The 17773-nt window shown below is 50.8% G+C and overlaps 1 protein-coding gene across 3 annotated transcripts in view; it reads right to left on the bottom strand.

Moving 5' to 3' along the window:
• NRG2 (neuregulin 2) overlaps nt 1-17773 on the bottom strand; it is a 382704-nt gene that overhangs the window by 275028 nt on the left and 89903 nt on the right. The window lies entirely within an intron of this gene.

Genomic DNA, 17773 nt, shown 5'->3' with positions numbered 1-17773 from the left:
TGCTTTTCTCCGAGCAGTTTGTACAATAGCATTCTGTCAGTACGCTGTTAACTACGCCGTGTGTGAGCTGTGGCCGTTTATTTACTTTCGCTAATTTGTAAATGTTTGTGCAGCACTCTGAACCTGTAGCCACCTAGGACTCCGCAAGCACTGCTGTGCTGCAGAGCAGAGCTACAGGGAGCTTCATGGCAACACTGCGATAGAACTAGGGTGATCAGAGCAGGTGTGAAAAATCGGGCTGGGGGTGGAGGGTATAAGAGCCTATATAAGAAAAAGACCCAAAAATTGGGACTGTCCCTATAAAATCGGGACATCTGGTCACCCTAGATTAGGGTGACCAGATGTCCCGATTTTATAGGGACAGTCCCGATTTCTGGGTCTCTCTCTTATATAGGTTCCTATTACCCCCTACCCCCTGTCCTGATTTTTCACACTTGCTGTCTGGTCACCCTACCCTAGATAGAACTGAGAACTTCTGGCGTAGGCCCTTACACCATGAGCTAAAGAGATCTTCAGTTACCCCAGACACAGGTGAGCACTTCAGAGTTCCTCCAGTAGAGGGCAGTAGTGTATACACCCCAGCCAGTTCATTACAATATAAGTAGGGCCCTACCAAATTCACGGCCATGAAAAACTTGTCACGGGCCGTGAAGTCTCCCCCTGTGGAATCTGGTCTTTTGTGTGCTTTTACCCTATACTATACAGATTTCACTGGGGAGACCAGCTTTCTCAAATTGGGGGACCTGATCCAAAAGGGAGTTGCGGGGAGGAGAGGAGGGGTTGCAAGGTTATTTTAGGGGGGGTGCAGTATTGCCATCCTTCCTTCTGCGCTGCCTTCAGAGCTAGGCAGCCAGAGAGTGGTGGCTGTTGGCCAGGTGCACAGCTCTGAAGGCAGCGCCCCACCAGCAGTAGCGCAGAAGTAAGGGTGGCAATACCATACCATGCCATCCTTACTTCTGTCTGCACTGCTACTGGCAGCATGTCTGCCTTCAGAGCTGGGCTCCTGGACAGCAGCTGCCACTCTCTAGCTGCCCTGTTCTGAAGGCAACGCCGCCCTCTGCAGCAGCGCAGAAGTAAGGGTAGCAGTACCATGACCCTCTCTAAAATAACCTTGCGACCCCCACCCACAACTCCTTTTTGGGTCGGGACCCCTACAATTACAACACTGTGAAATTTCAGATTTAAATATTTGAAATCATGAAATTTCAGATTTTTCAAATCCTATGACCATGAACTTGACCAAAATGGACCATGAAATTGGTAGGGCCCTAAATATAAAGCTCTGTGCAAGTGCTAAGCATTGCTGCTACCGAGCCCACTTAAGTAGTGCTAAACAGGTGATAGCTGCCATGCCGGTGCACCCCCTGCTTGCACATTTCCATTTTGTCCCCAAGGCTGCATGCCGAGGTCTGAACCTGCAGTTCTCCTAGGTGATCAGTGCATGGGGTCCTCAGCCTCGAATGCACAAAGCACTGCTTTCTTCAGCTCCCTGCCAGACTTGTCCAGCACTGTGACCCAAGAACCCCTCACTGCCGCTGGCAAGGGGGCAGGGGCGACTCTAGCTTTTTTGCCTCCCCAAGCATGGCAGGCAGGCTGTCTTCGGCAGCATGCCTGCGGGAGGTCCACCGGTCCCGCGGCTTCGGCGTACCCACCGCTGAATTGCCGCCGAATCCGCGGGACTGGCGGACCTCCCGCAGGCAAGCCGCCGAAGGCTGCCTGACTGCCGCCCTCACGGCAACCAGCAGGCCGCCCCCCGTGGCTCGCCGCCCCCCATGGCTTGCCGCCCCAGGCACGCGCTTGAAGTGCTGGTGCCTGGAGTCGCCGCTGCAAGGGGGTCACAGGAATATCCCGTGTCAGACGTGTACACTCTGGTTCACCAAAGAATGCCATGTGAGGTCTCCAATGCAAGCTGCTGGCACACTGCTTAATAATATCATTATGAAATGGATGGACAGACACTACGTATAGAGTGATGTTTATAGACTGAAATTATGGTCTGAGAGTCTGCAGCTTAAGTCATCAGCAGAAGCAAAAACCAGGTTTTTGTCAGACAAGAGATGTTTATTCACCTCTCTCACTGTCAGAATGTAAACTAAGCATCGTGGGCTAACACGATGGATGCCCATTTACCAACGAAGTCAGAGCTTAACGAAGAGATGTGAAATCAGCAGGAAGGGAGCACACAGGAGAAAACAAGCCACATTGTCTACAGACAACAAACTTTGCAGGTATATTTAAAGGCAGAGACAGCACCTCTGCATCCTGCACGTAGGAAGTGAACGGACAGCGCGTCCACGTTTATGAAAGCGCTCAGAGAGGGCTCGGGGGCTGGCGAGCGCCGTTCACTAGCCTGCACTGAGAGCGCAAGCCCTGCAGGGGCCTGGCAGGCAGTGCTTGTGTTGCCAAAGGCAGTGGATTCAGGTTGCTGATTCACAGCAGGCAGAGAAAAGGCTGCCTGGCTAAGGGCAGGTGGTAGTGGGGAACTTCACAACGGTGGGTAGCCTAGGGAGTGTCACAGGCACACAACACGAGACTGAAGTGTCACGGAAATCCAGGATCTTATTGGGAAGGTAACTGTCCCTTCTGGCGAGCCGCCTCTCCCCCATGCTGAGAGCAAGGCAGACAAAATGTCCATCACGTTACTTCACCAGCAGCCCTTTTCTGCCTTTCTGATTCTCACCATGTCATTTCCACGCCACAGATTCCATGTGGACTGGCACTGAAGGGACCCAAAGACGCCATGTTCCCTGAGGGCAGAAAATTGAACAGCTCTGTAAGTTACACATAAATCAAATGCTGGCCCTTGGCTTACACACAGCCGTTGCTACTCATGCCCATTAACGACTGGCTCCTCACCCCCCTGAGGGGCAGACTGTTCCCCTTTTACCCAGGAAGGAACTGAGATAGTGCAAAGGTAGGTGCCGTGCCCAGTTCGAACCTAGGAGCTTAGAGTTCCAAGCTCCTTGGTCGGTCTGCTGCTAGGCCATGCTATTCCTGGCAGTGCTCTCTGCCTACAGCTAAGCTCCTGGCAGCTGATATCTCCTATGCTGGGGATTTGTCCGAGAGGCTGACTTCAAAGTAAAGTCGCTGTGCTGCAGATTGGGGCTGTCTGGGGAAGTTTATTATGAGCACATATGAGAGTAGAAATGAGCGGGTGAAACAGTAGGCAGGGCCGGCTTTAGGGCGATTCAGCCGATTCCCCGGAATCGGGCCCCGCACCCCTAAGAGGGCCCCGCAACATCCCGAAGGAGCTGCCGCCGAAGTCCCGCCACTCTCTTCGGCAGCAGCTCAGTCGCTGCCGCGAGGAAGGTCCCTCCACCGAAGTGCTGCCGAAGGCACCGGCAGCCGATTGAGCTGCCACCAAAGTCCCAGCACTGTCATCGTCGGCAGCTCAATCGTTGCCGCTGTCTTCAGCGGCATTTTGGCGGAGGATCCTTCCTCCGCGGCAGCAATTGAGCTGCCGCCGAAGACAGCGGCGGGACTTCAGCGGCAGATCCTTCAAATTGGGCCCCGCGGTGCCTAAAGCCGGCCCTGACAGTAGGGCATGTGCCAAGATGATCAACAAGGGAGTGCTGGGGTTGGATGGCCAGGGATGGGGCGGGGGAGGTGTTGGTGACTTCATATGGGTTCCATCCACCCCAGGCAGTAATCACCTGTGTTTAGCCTCACACAGTCAGGCAGGAGCTGGTGCAGGGCTGTCTCATGAAGATGTTCTCTGCTCCTACTCAGGGTTATGAGTAGTTCTCTCCTTGGTTATTCCAATCAGCACATGCACGGCGCACATCAAAGGCTGAGGTTTGACTGGTGCAGCCTATTCGGAGCGGCCTCACAGTACCAGAGTAATAGGGGACATACGGGAAGATTTTCAAAAGCAACAAAGTCACTTAGGAGCCTAAATCCCACTGGAAGCCAATGGGGCTTTAGAAAATCTTACCCACAGAGTGACAGCCTTTCCCTCCCTCCTGCTCTTCACCAAGGGCCTGATCCACCTGCCACTGAGGTCATGGGGGTCTTCCCATTTCCTTGGAGCAGGCTCAGAGCGAGCGGGACCCTTCAGTGATGTCCCTTTAAGGAGAGAAGGGATGGAAAGTTGGCAGCCAGAGAGTTCCATGGCCACTGGATCTGCAGAGAAGAGAAGAAGGTAGGGGCAGCAGCCAGATCCCTGGGCCATGGGAAAGTCCTGTGGCTGTGCAGGACTCTGGAGTGTGCTGAGGACCATCTCTGGCTGGCCCAAAACAACCCATCCCTTATGGAAAAATTCTACAGAATTTAACAGGGATGGACCCAGCAGGGTGCTACAGAAACGACTCTAAACAACCTGCAGAACTGAAGGGAGAACCAGATTGCTGCTGTAGACTCCCATAGCATTTCCATAAAAGTCTACAGAAATGCTCCCTGAGGGATGGAGCGCACAGGGAAGGATGGAATCGAGACTCTCGTCCATCTGTCCTGCCCAGAAGAACCCCAAGCTGTCAACCCTGCTGAACTTCAAACAACACAAGGACCCATGTGGCTTGGGTGGGGGAAGGAAAATACAAGAAGAGGACTCTGGAATATTCTACATTGTCAGGGTAAAGCTGCAGCGTGGAAGAAGAGGGTTTATTTCCTGTAAGTGGGCTTCCTATGGCTTGTGTTCTACATAATAAAAACAGAAAATTACTTTGAACTGAGTGTCATAAAAGTAAGAATTCTAGAATGAGGATTTTCTTTCAGACAGATCAGCCTGTAAATTACTCTACGTGTGCTTTTCTCACCAGGAAAGACAACCTTAAGCTGACAAAATGTTCTGAATAAAATCCCCCTTAATGATCCCACTTTTGGGAAGATGTGTGCTTGTTACCGCAGTAGACCACACAATATCAAAGCCCTGCCTCTGCACAGATTTTTTCCTAATAGACCTGGATCTGTTTGCCACAATCTTCTCTAAATTCACCTATCTCTACCCCCAGTTGATTTATTTCCTAGGAATATTATTTTGCTGACTGAGAATTGATGCGTTTTTATAATTGAGGGGCATAATTTCATCTGTTGGAGCTTGTGTAACACGCACCAAAATCATAGGGATAGCTCAGTGGTTTGAGCATTGGCTTGCTAAACCCAGGGTTGTGAGTTCAATCCTTGAGGGGGCCACTTAGGGATCTGGGGCAAAATCAGTACTTAGTCCTGCCTAGTGAAGGCAGAGGGCTGGAGTTGATGACCTTTTGGGGTCCCTTCCAGATCTATGAGATAGGTATATATACACATTACCACTAGTCATGCTTTATAAATGCATAGCATAATTATTCATAAAAATAAATACACACTATTTTGAAATACATGCACTCCACAATGAAATGCAGTTACTTATCTAGTCAACACACCTATATATACACTATATATAGAAATCCATACAGTATGGTGGATAATCAGCTGAACATGAGCCTCCAGTGCACCACTGAGGCCAAAAGGGCTAATGTGATCCTGGGATGCATAAACAGGGGAATCTCGCATTGGTGCAGAGAGGTTATTGTGCCTCTGTATTTGTCACAGGTGTGACCGCTGCTGGAATCCTGTGTCCAGTACTGGTGCCCACAGTTCAAGTACAATGTTGATAAATTGGAGAGGGGTCAGAGAAGAACCACAAGAATCTATTTAGCTTAACAAAGGGTACATCCAGACTACCCGCCTAATCGGTGGGTAGTAATCGATCTATCGGGGATCGATATATCGCGTCTCATCTAGACGTGATATACCGATCCCCGAACGTGCTCCCGTCGACTCCAGAACTCCACCAGGGTGAGTAGTGGTAGCAGAGTCAACGGGGGAGCTGCGGCTGTCAATCCCGCGCCGTGAGGACCCAAGGTAAGTCGAAATAAGATACGTCGACTTCAGCTACACTATTCCCGTAGCTGAAGTTGCGTATCTTACATCGACACCCCCACCCCAGTGTAGACCAGCCCAAAGAGAAGGTTACCGGGTGACTATTATGGTCAGTACCTACATGGGGAACAAATATTTAATAATAGGCTCTTCAATAGAGGAGAGAAAGGTCTAACATGATCCAATGGCTGGAAGTTGAAGCTAGACACATTCAGAATGGAAATAGGCATACATTGTTAACAGGGAGGGTAATTAACTATTGGATCAATTTACCAAGGGTCAGGATGAATGCACCATCACTGGCAATTTTTCAGTCAAGAAGGGGTGTTTTTCTAGAAGATCTGCTCTAGGGATTATTTGTGGGCAGTTCTCTGGTCTATGCTACGCAGGGGGTCAGACTAGATGATCACAGTTGATCCCTTCTGACCTTGGAATCTACAAATATAGTGAAACATACATAGTGAGAATGTGCGAAGACCATAGGCACCAACTCTATGGGTGCTCTGGGCCTGGAGCATCTACAGAAAAAAAACAGTGGATGCTCAGCACCCACCAGCCACAGCTGATTGGCGGCTTGGGGAGGGCGGAGAGCAGCAAGCAACCAGTGGGTGGGAGCCTTGGGGTGGGGGCGAAGCGGGGGGTCGGGAAAAGGTGGACTGAGGGCAGGGCCTAGGGGAAGGGGCAGAGCAGGGGCAAGAAGAGGCAGAGCAAGGGCGGGGCCTTGGGGAAAGGGGCGGAGTGGAGACGGAGCCTCGGGGCGGAGCAGGGGTGGAGCATCCCCAGGGAAAAATAAAAGTCGGCACCTATGGCGGAGACTCTCTGATGAGAAGCACTGATCTCCTCAGCGGACAAGTGTCAGCTCCCTTTCAACTGTCAGCTGTTGCTTCTACCTTGGGGCTGCAGCCCTGAACAGCTAGAACGAACTGTTGGTCACTGAAAAAGGCGCCTGCATTGTCATTTGAAAAGGGATTTAGTTTCTTATCTTCAGACGCTTCATCAGTGTAAAATGCAATGAGACTGACTGCCCTGGGCTGGCTGCTCTTCTAGATCAGAGCACCCTGCAGCCACGATTTGCATTATACTGAAGTGTGCTGGAGTGAGATTGTCTGACTGCTGCCCTGTCAGCCCCCAGAGACCATCCTCACAGAGAGACGTGTCTCTCCAAAGGCCATCCAGGGAGCAGATGAATATCACATACGCATGCACCCAGCTCGTGTGAAGAGAGGAAGAAGATAATCATAATCCTCAGCACTTCCATAGCTCGGTACCCTGTCAAGGCACTTTGCCAACAGGGCTGTAGACTCACAGTGCTCCGCAGGTACATAAGGCATATTATCCTCAATTTACAGATGGGGAAACTGAGGCACAGAAAGGCGCCAGGAAATGACTTGCCCAAGCCATATGGAGTCACGGAATTTAGTTAATTTCTGAAAAAACATACACTATGTGTGTCTAGGCACACGCTGTATAACAAAACGCGCCTATTACGTGGGCAAGCTGAACTCCATGCAACATACAGGGTGTGTGTAATACTGGCTTCTGAAGGTGCTGTCAGTCACAGGACTCTAGACATGGTCACAATAACTCTGACCCATGGGAAACCAAGCAACCCTCACTTCAACAGCAAAATGTCACCTTTCAGTGTGGTGCAAGTGGCCTTTACCCCACTGAAATTACTGGCATTTCACGCATTTATGCTAGGGCTGAATTTGGCTCTGGGACAGGCCCCTGCTTACTCCATTTTCAAGCTTTGTTTCCCTTCCCAACCACTTCCCAGGTACAAATCTCTTTCATCGACTCCCATGTCTGCTTTGCCATGTGGGGGATAAAACCACTGCCAGTGAGCAGCTTTGTCAGGGTGCGAATTGGGGAGCAGGCCAATGAGCAGCAAGCTCCCCAGGGTATGGGTTATAGCAAATGAAAGAGCAGTGCAACTACTGAGCTCTCCCCACACAGAGAGACCAGTTGAACTCTTCTCTTCACTACAGCTGGTGCTTGCTTGACATGCTCCTTGCCTACCCCCACCCCCAAGCAAAGAGAGGGCTTGCATGATGGGGGGTTTATGCAGTGCTAGGTAAAGCAGAAGGCAGATTACAGAGAACACAGCAGGGCATCCCAGAGCCCCAGGCATGAAGATTACCACTGCCCAGGGGCTGTACCCAGCTCCAGCTGGTGGTTGTACACATCCCCCTGCCAAATGAAGGATACCAGGCCCACATCTCAGGGAAATATAGGGCAGAGCAAACCAGCAGGAAAGGAAGAGCCCAAACTATTCAGACATAAATAGAAGTGATGAAAACAACGACCCAGCCCACCAGTCGCTAGCACAGTTTTGCCCGTGGAGAACATGGGTCTTCCCATCCTCCTGCTCCAAGAATGTCTCAGACTGAGCATGTCCAGCTCCCATCTAGGTGATTCCAGAGAGTCAGAGATTCCAAGGCCAGAAGGGATTGCTGGGATCATCTAGTCTGTGTAACACAGGCCAGAGACCTGCCCCCAAATAATCCCTAGAGCAGATCTGTCAGAAAAACCTCCAATCTGGATTGAAAAATTGCCAGTGATGGAGAATCCCCCACGACCCTTGTAAATTGTTCCAATGATGAATCACCCTCCCTGGTACAAGTTTTGGGCCTTATTCCAAACTAAATGTGTCTAGCTTCCGCTTCCAGCCACTGGATCAACCTCTGTCTGCCCCAATCCCCAGGGTTTCTGTGGGTGCTTGAGCCCTGAAGCACCCACGGGGTTGGCGCCTATGTGTAATCCTCAATGTCAGGTAGGGCAGGGCTGTTATCCGCACTGTACACGTGGGAACTGAGGTGCCGAGAGACTCGGTGATTTGCCTAAGTGCAGGCAGGGACCTGTGACAGAGCAGAGATCTAGCTGTCTTCACTCCCAGGCTCGCCCCCTAACCCCTGTCTGCTTCCCAGCCCATCCAGCCTTAACTAACAGACCCTCCTGGCTGAGCTCCCTTCACGTCGTGGATTCTATGTCTGCACTGGGATTTCTGTGGATGCGCTAGTGGGAATGCCAGGAAATGGCTCCCCATTGTCTAACAATGTCCTGAGCAAATGATCGGTCTCCACTAAGGCTTCCCAACGATCCTTCCACTGGTGGAGCCGCAGCACCACTAGACTTGATTGCCATCAAGCCCTCAGTGTAGACAAGACCAAGCTGGCGCCGGGACTCCTGTTCCAGAAAGGTGCTACCCAGACAATGAAGGTGAAAAGAGGATCAGAGGGGTAGCCGTGTTAGTCTGAATCTGTAAAAAGCAACAGAGGGTCCTGTGGCACCTTTGAGACTAACAGAAGTACTGGGAGCATAAGCTTTCGTGGGTAAGAACCTCACTTCTTCAGATGCAAGTAATGGAAATCTCCAGAGGCAGGTATATATCAGTATGGAGATAACGAGGTTAGTTCAATCAGGGAGGGTGAGGTGCTCTGCTAGCAGTTGAGGTGTGAACACCAAGGGAGGAGAAACTGTTTCTGTAGTTGGATAGCCATTCACAGTCTTTGTTTAATCCTGATCTGATGGTGTCAAATTTGCAAATGAACTGGAGCTTAGCAGTTTCTCTTTGGAGTCTGGTCCTGAAGTTTTTTTGCTGTAAGATGGCAACCTTTACATCTGCTATTGTGTGGCCAGGGAGGTTGAAGTGTTCTCCTACAGGTTTTTGTATATTGCCATTCCTGATATCTGACTTGTGTCCATTTATCCTCTACGCAAGAGCAAAAAAACTTCAGGACCAGACTCCAAAGAGAAACTGCTGAGCTCCAGTTCATTTGCAAATTTGACACCATCAGATCAGGATTAAACAAAGACTGTGAATGGCTATCCAACTACAGAAACAGTTTCTCCTCCCTTGGTGTTCACACCTCAACTGCTAGCAGAGCACCTCACCCTCCCTGATTGAACTAACCTCCTTATCTCCACACTGATATATACCTGCCTCTGGAGATTTCCATTACTTGCATCTGAAGAAGTGAGGTTCTTACCCACGAAAGCTTATGCTCCCAGTACTTCTGTTAGTCTCAAAGGTGCCACAGGACCCTCTGTTGCTTTTTACGTGAAAAGAGGAGGAGCCACTGGAACAGAGGGTGTCCCTGAATCTCTGCTCCTGCCTCACAGCTCCCCTGGGCTGACATGCTGCTGCTATGGCGTTACCAAGCTCTGCAGCCATCAAGGTCACAGATCATCATTGTCCATGTCTCCTGCAGGTCATCATTCAGGCCCCATCACTAGCCTGTCAGACCAGGGGCAAACCTCGGCGGGGAGGGGCAGAGGAATTCAGAGTCAGGTTCCAGGCCAGGGTCGATGCCAAGGGTCAGAGTCCGAGTCAGGAGGCAAAGTCCAAATCAAGCCAAGGTCAGGCCAGGAAAGGTCATGGCTGCTACAGGAGATGCACACCATTGCCTGGACACTTCCTGGAAATCCCCTGGGGTTTATAGAGGGCCGGGAGCCAATCAGGAGTCCATGGGGCTGCTGTCCATCAAACCCTTGAGGTGGAACTTCCCATGGTCTGTGTCCACAGATGGTCATGGGAAGTGCAGCACAAGCTAGTTATAGCTCTGCATGCCTGGGTCCTAAACCCGTGGGGCCTTACAGACCCTACCCCGAGGAACAGCTTCACTGTGTCATTTACACAGTCCCACAGAGCTTGCAACTGTGTGCACATGTGCATGGTGGCAATGGAGTGGCATTCGAGGACCCTTCACTCACTCCTCCTGCAGGGAGCACTAAACTCTCGGGGGCTCCTAGCTTGGGCGGGACAGCAGCAAGTTCTATTCTCACTTGGCATAATTCTCTCCATACAATGGCTTTGAGGACTTCCCGCTCGTCTCAGAGTGCCCCACCCCAGACAGACAGGGGAGAGAGATTCTAGCTGGGTACCACTGACAACTGACGATGCTTCACCCTACGCTGGAGCCTTTCACCCAGATCACTTCATAATCCTTAACTGGGCCTGGCAGGGAAGTAGCTTTGTCTCCATTTCACAGAGGGGGAAAGCCAAGCACAGAGAGATCAAAGGGGCTTGCTCCAGTTCATAGCCCGGAAGTCAGGCACAGAACCCAGGTATCCAGCCTTAACCCCTAGGTGATACAACTTCACACTTTGCATGGAACTCACCTATGCAATTAACCGCTTTTGTCAGCCTAGTCTGAAGAGGTTAAGGCAGCTTGTAACCAGCTGTGTCTGCACTGCTCGGCTTTATGGAAAGGACCTCGGGGCCGCCTGCATTGTTGGACCAACCCACTTAATAAATCCTTGAGCGAGATGACTTGGAGCAGGCAGCCTCTTTTAGCCAGAATCGGAAGCTCGGGAGTGCTTGACTATCTCCTCGTTCAGACTGGATTTAACTTGACAGTTAACAGACCCGAGCGTCTGGCGCACCACGGACTTCATTCCTTCCCTTAAGACGCTTTCCACTTGTAAATGGAAAAAGGCAAATTACTAGTGCTGCTCCCCAGCCGCAGCTGACGCAGATTGAACGTGGTGCAAGAGGAAACCAGTGAAGCTGGAGGAGGCTGGGTCGTTCTGAAAGAGCAAGGGACCCCAGGAGCGCAGCAAGTTAACAGGTGCCCACAGCAGTTCCCACTTCGTTTTGCCCCTCTCTGTCGCGTTCTCAAGGCTCTTTCAAGACCTTTCTGAAGCGTGTGCAATGGAGTAAAATGACTCCAGGTTTGTGGAGCAAAGGCCTCCCATGCATCCCCATGACCAAGAACCTTAATGCAATTCCCATCTCTCAGCACCAAGTGTTCCAGAAATTTGGGATCCTGACGTGCCAGGGTTTGGATACGAGAGCCTGATCTTTTGAGAAATCCTTGTCCCCAGTGGGTGTCTGATCCCCAGTGCGTACATGGGAACTGTCTCTGATGCTGCTGTTGGAGAAGCCAAGAGGCTGTCTGGGACACGGACTGAGGGGAAGGGACAGAGAAGGACTTTAAGTTCTCACAGCACTCTCTGCACATTCCTACAGAGCTCTAGAGAAGGCAGGATCTTAAATCCCAAAGGATCTCCAGGTGTTTTGCAAATTAAATGTATATCCATTAATCCCTTTCCCACCCACGGCACTGGGGATGCAAAGACACATGTGCAACAGCTTTGGTCCTTGTGGCGCCATTTTGGATTCATGGCCCATGTGCTTGTGTTTAAAGGAGCCTCAGCCTCTCTCAAAGAGCTGCTATCATGGGGAAACATCGTTTCTGGAGTTTGGAACGCAGCTGTGTGGGCGGGATGTCCTCCAAACCCAACATGCCAGCAGCAAAACGGAGACAACCCACAAAACAACTGTGCAGCTGGTCCCATGGGCTTGCGGCTATTTTCAGCTGATAGCACTGCAGGCTCTGACTGGGGTCAGATGTAAGGAGTTTTACAGTATCTACCATCAGATGGGGACCTTGGAGGCTCAGCCAGTTATAAATAGGGGAGAGCTTACTGGAATCAGGGACCCAGATTTAAAAGACTGGACAAAGCAGGGATTTGAGGCACAGAGAGGCTAATAGGGCTTGCTCCAGATCTCACATAGGAAGTCAGTGACAGAGCTTGGCATAGAACCCAGGCATTCTGCCATAACCAGTAGGCAACACAACCTCACACATCTAGACTTAAAGCTGCAAGGCCAACCTCTGATTTATATCAGGAAGTCAATGGAGTTAGAATGGTCTAAAACCTGTGTGAGAAGGTCAGCATCTTCACCAGAGTGAAGCAGACAAGTAAACAGCACCAGCTCTGGGATATGTGGCATCAGCTGGATTTGTGCAGCAGAAGATACATACTACCCTGTGGAGTTGGCATGATCCTGGCTGAGAGACATCCAAGGGAGAACAGCTTATACATGAACTGCTGGTCATTCACCATATACCACTGTTCTCTTTCAGTCAGTAATAAGCCAATGCCCCGGCATGTTTTTAGAGGGCACTGTGGGTGCTATCTGTGGCTGAGACATAAAATCGTGCTCCTGACCATATGTGGTCACTTAAGAGCCCAAGGGACATTTTGCAAGACTAGGGCTGTTAACCCCAAGGCCTGGCCTAAATTCTAATGATTTGTTGCCAGCCTAAATCCCCGTTTGATTAAATTATTCTTCATTTCTTGTCCCTGAACTGTCATTGTACAGATTGCTGGCTCCACCCTAGAGGTGGCCTCAATTCCAAGGTGAGCGAAGCAACTTCTGCATGTGCAGTCTGCAAAGCGATCCGAGGCTTTCAGAAGGGCCGTCCTGGATCCAGTTACTTCCTATGCTCAACATTTGCTAGCCAGGAAATGCAGCTTGTTTATCATCCCCAACCTGCATGACTGTTGCCTGCTTCACAAAAGCCTTCCCCTCGAGAGGCAGCCCCCTGACCTGGGCCTGGATGAATTCCTGTTTAACCCACTGGTCCCCCTCTGTGTGGCTCTGCAGAGGATAGGCATCTCTTGCAGTCTCAACTAAAGAGAGTTATCTTAAACTGTAACTGCTCAGGTTTTATCTCTAGAGGTCACGGGTTCGAGCCTCGATGTGATAGGAGCCCTCACAATTGCATGGTTAATGCTACATTCTCCTTGTAACACTCCAGTTTCCACTCTTTGCTAGATAGTGCTGGCAAACGTTTCCTTGCGCCTCATCCCCCTAGAACACTGCATGGCTGAGAGGGTAAAAGCACAGCCAGGCTGGATCCACACCGTGGTAGCGACAAGTGAAAGCTCATCACTGGCTGATCACCGGGGCCATGTGGAGGGAGCGGGAGGCTCTCAGTCCAATGCCCAATGGACACGTGTCAGTGGCATAAAACCTCCCTTTGTCAGTAGCTTCACCTGAGGGCTGAATGAGCCATGGAGTCGGGACTAGCAGTGGTTTCCCCACCTGGGTTAGGGTTGAGGCACGCCGGGAGGGGGGGGGGCAGAACAGGAGGATCTTATACAGCCTGTCTCCCGGCCACACCCATTTTGTGGCCTTTTTTGGGGCTGCCAGCCGGACACCTTTCACCTGCAGAACCCAGAGTCAGAAGCAGCTCTGGGCTGGATGGGAGCAGTTGTACGGGAGCTCTCCCAGGAAAAGGCAGGTGCTGCAGGGCCCCCACCCCTAAAGCCTCGTTACTGGGGACAGGCCACGTTCCTTGACCCTGCCTGGGCTTTCCCCAGCATTACAGTTCTGGCTCTAGAGCATGGTTCTTACAACCAGAGCAATGCAGAGGGTACAGGCTGCAGCAGAACCCAGGAGGGGCTGTGGCTGAGTCACCCAGAATTCCTGCACACCTGGAGTGGTAGGTCTGCTACACTCGCATGGAGCATGCACTCCACCCAGTGCACACGGCAGTGGAAGGGCCATGCCCCCCCCCCATGTTCTTAATCTTTCAGGCACCTAGCACCCCTTCAGAGCAGTGCCTGCACCCCTCAAGAGGCCTGTGGCTAGCCCCTGCACACATGGGGTTACCTCCTTGCCTTTTCTCTCTTTACACTCTACAGAGGGTCAGGGGTGACCTGGCCTATCACATGTCCCAACTGAACAAGCTCAGCAGAGATCCCTGGTTTGTGATGTGACAGGCACATCCCTGGGATACAGGGAAGATGCGCTGAGAGCTGTGTGTAAACAGGTTCCAGGCAGTGTGGCCAAGGAGCCTTTCCGGCTGCCCGCTCAGGGTTGCAGTAATCACACAGGACAGGAAGCCAGGTCCCTTCAAGGAACAGCTCACTTGTCTCCCTTCCTGCTCCTGACTCTGTTCCCAGCACAGCCTGGCCACAGCACGGAAACTTACAACTCATCCTTTCTCTCCCAGGTGGTGAGCAAATTCCCGGCCACAGCTCAGCACACTGCTACTGCCGCTGCTCAAGGGGGAAACTGCAGGACAACTGACCAAGGATTGTGGGGGATTCTCCAACACGGGCAATTTTGTAAATCAAGACTGGAATTTTTTTTAAAGATCTGTTCTAGTTCAAAAGGAATTATCTGAGGCCACTTCTCCAGCCTGTGTTGTACAGGAAGTCAGGCTAGATGATCACAGCGGTCCCTTCTGGCCTTGGAATCTGTGGAGCTATGAATTTTACCCTGCCAAGGCCTGAGTTCAGGTTCTGCATTTGCCCTGCAACATGCGGCTATCACCTGGGAGAGGGCAGAAGGCTGAACTCAAACTGCTCAGTGCTTGTGATGGCTCCAAGAGCTGCAAAAGAAACAGTGCCCAGAACTCAGGCCTTGACCGGGAGATGAACAGAGGCCAGGATTGTCACACATCACCTGTCTCAATCAGACACAGATACGGACAGCTGTGATTTCAGAGGCAGATTTTTTTAAACCTTGCTGAGGCACTGCCTGCATTCCTCCCATCTGCCACAAGGGGGAGCTAAATTTTAAAGTGGCAAGGCCTGGTGAATGGATTCTGAGCACCCCGTAGCACCTTCCACCCACCCATCACACAGCATTTACAGGCATTCACGCATCAGACCTCATGGCCCTGTCAGAGCAGCATGATCATCCCCATTTTGCAAATGGGGAGACGGCGGCACAGAGCAGGTAAGCAGAGCAAGCCCCTTGGCTTGCCCAAGGGGTCTCCCAGCACCCAAATGGCAGAGCTGGGAGTGGAATACTGATTTCATGCAACCACGATGTGTTTCCTTCCTGCATACGAGAGGAGAGGAGGGGAGAGACGCTGACAGTCAGTGAAGGGTCACAAAGCGAAAACACAGATTGCTACATCAAAGGAAGCAGGGGACCTGGTTCTCCCCTTACACCTGTTTTATCCCAGTGTAACTCCCCTGACATCACGGGCATTATTTCTGAGTTATGCCAGTATGAAGCAACTCAGGCCCATTGTGCTTGTGAAAGGACAGACTGAAATTGACCATGATCTAGGACTGGATGGCTCAGAGATTAGCAGTCTGAGCAAAGAGATGGGCATAGAGAATGAATTCTCCCCTCATCTCTTCAGAGGGGATCTCAGCAGGTAAAGTTGTACAAAAAGTCCTGTTTGGGTCTGTGTGGGTTTCAATTAGCTTTGTGGAGACTTTTGGTCCGTAGAATTGTATATATGATCCCGTTTGCAAGTTTCAGGATCATTCAAACCCAGCACAGCAAAGGCAAGGCTCCAGATGAAATATGGAAGTTTCATTAAGCCCTGTACATTCTGCAGGCATTCATCAGGGTGAGGATCTGTTCTGCCCTTGTGATCTACCAAGGCTTCTACTGTCACAAGAGTCTCTCCAAAAGCAGCCAGTAGCTATAAAAGTGCCTTGAAAAATCTCTCTCTCTCCAGGATGCAATGCAGTAATATGATGTGCACTCAGTGTTATGAGTGCCCTCTAGTGGCAAGTCCTGATTATATGACTTAGCACAACAAATGTATATTGGATTTCAGGAAACTGTGTGTCTGGTGGATTGTCAGCAGCAATCTTAATACAGCGGAAGTTCCCACGTGTACCTCATAACACACACACACACACACACACACACAAAGTGTCACTTGAAAAATGTGGCTAAACTTTCAAGGGGCCCAAACATGTTTCACACCTAAGTCATCTAGTTTAAATTCCACGTTCAAACCTGAAACTTACTGAGTTTTCATTGCTGTGGACTGCGCTGAGCACTGTTCACGTAGCTCTGCTCCCTGGTATGGGGGCGAGACCAGCTGGCCAGTGGCTGTAGGATGAGCAGGGGGAGCTGGCACTGACCCTGCCCACACTATACCAGTCCTCGGGACAAGCAAAGGGCTTCCTTCCCCTCCAGGTATCCCAATTCAACACCTTCCAGCCGTGCTAAGTAATATTCTTGGTCCTGCCTCAGACAATGAGCAGGTGACTTAGCAGCTCTATGCCTTAGTGTTCCCATCTGTAAAAACATGGGGATAGTAATGATGACACCCCTCAAAGGGGTGACATGAGCTTTAACTGATTCACACTGGTAAAGTGCTTTGAGATCCCAGAGAAATGGAAGGTTTTAATTATTAGCAGTGTTAACGCAAATAACTGATACTGACATGTAATAAAATAACAACTGGTGCTTTTCATCCATCGATCCCAAAACCTTTTACACAGCATTATTATCCCCATTTCACAGATGGGGAAACTGAGGCACAGAGCTGCTAAGTGACCATGGTCAGTGGCAGAGCTAGAAACTGAACCAGATCTCCTGTCTCTGAATCTTGCAGACCAACCCAAAGCCATCAGTAGCATCAATCCATGGGGAACAAAAATCTATGCAACTTACACATGCTGTATATGTAACATGTTTTATATATGGATGACCTATTGTGAAAGTGGCCATTTTTCCATGTCACACACCATCTACATATTTAACATATATAAAATATGATGCACGCCTCATGCATGAGACGCAGGAGCCCTTTCCAATCTGAAAATCTCTCCAGCTCCTCAGAGACTCTCCATATCTCCTGATTCCTCACTAAACCCATGTCCCCTCTCCTGCCTACCGCCATTCAGGACACACGCAGAACTATTTAGTCAATAAGGCCCAGATCCTCAAAGGAAAGGGCCTAAATACCTTTGAGACTCTAGCCCTAGACTCCTTGCAGCAGGGTCCTTGTCTTTCTCTAGGTCAGGTAGCACTCTGTCAGCACATAACAAATAACTCACAATAATTCATCTCTGTTGTACACGTCAGATCCGGCTGTCCCTCCTAGGGGCCTATCTCCTGCCTCAGCTCTCAGAGCCGAGCCACCAGCAACACCCCTTGATCCTACACTCAAGTGTCACCAGCAGCTCAAAGACAACGTATGGCCCCAAATGACTAGCTAACAGGCATGAGGGTGTGCCGCATGCACTAATTCACACTTAAGAACAGAGGCGACGCGGGGGGGGGGGGGGAGCACGTGGGATCACCTCCCCCCACCCAGATTTCTGCCAGGGTGGGAGTCTGGCTGAGTGACATGCCTGGGAAAGGGACCAGCACCTAGCGCTCCCTCTGAGCCCCACTAGGAGGCGCCCAGAGCAG

Source organism: Chrysemys picta, chromosome 8 (genome assembly GCF_011386835.1).
Source record: "Chrysemys picta bellii isolate R12L10 chromosome 8, ASM1138683v2, whole genome shotgun sequence".
Lineage (NCBI taxonomy): Eukaryota > Metazoa > Chordata > Testudines > Emydidae > Chrysemys > Chrysemys picta.
The sequence above is the reverse complement of the archived record's forward strand: the minus strand, read 5'-3'. Positions and strand labels throughout refer to the sequence as shown.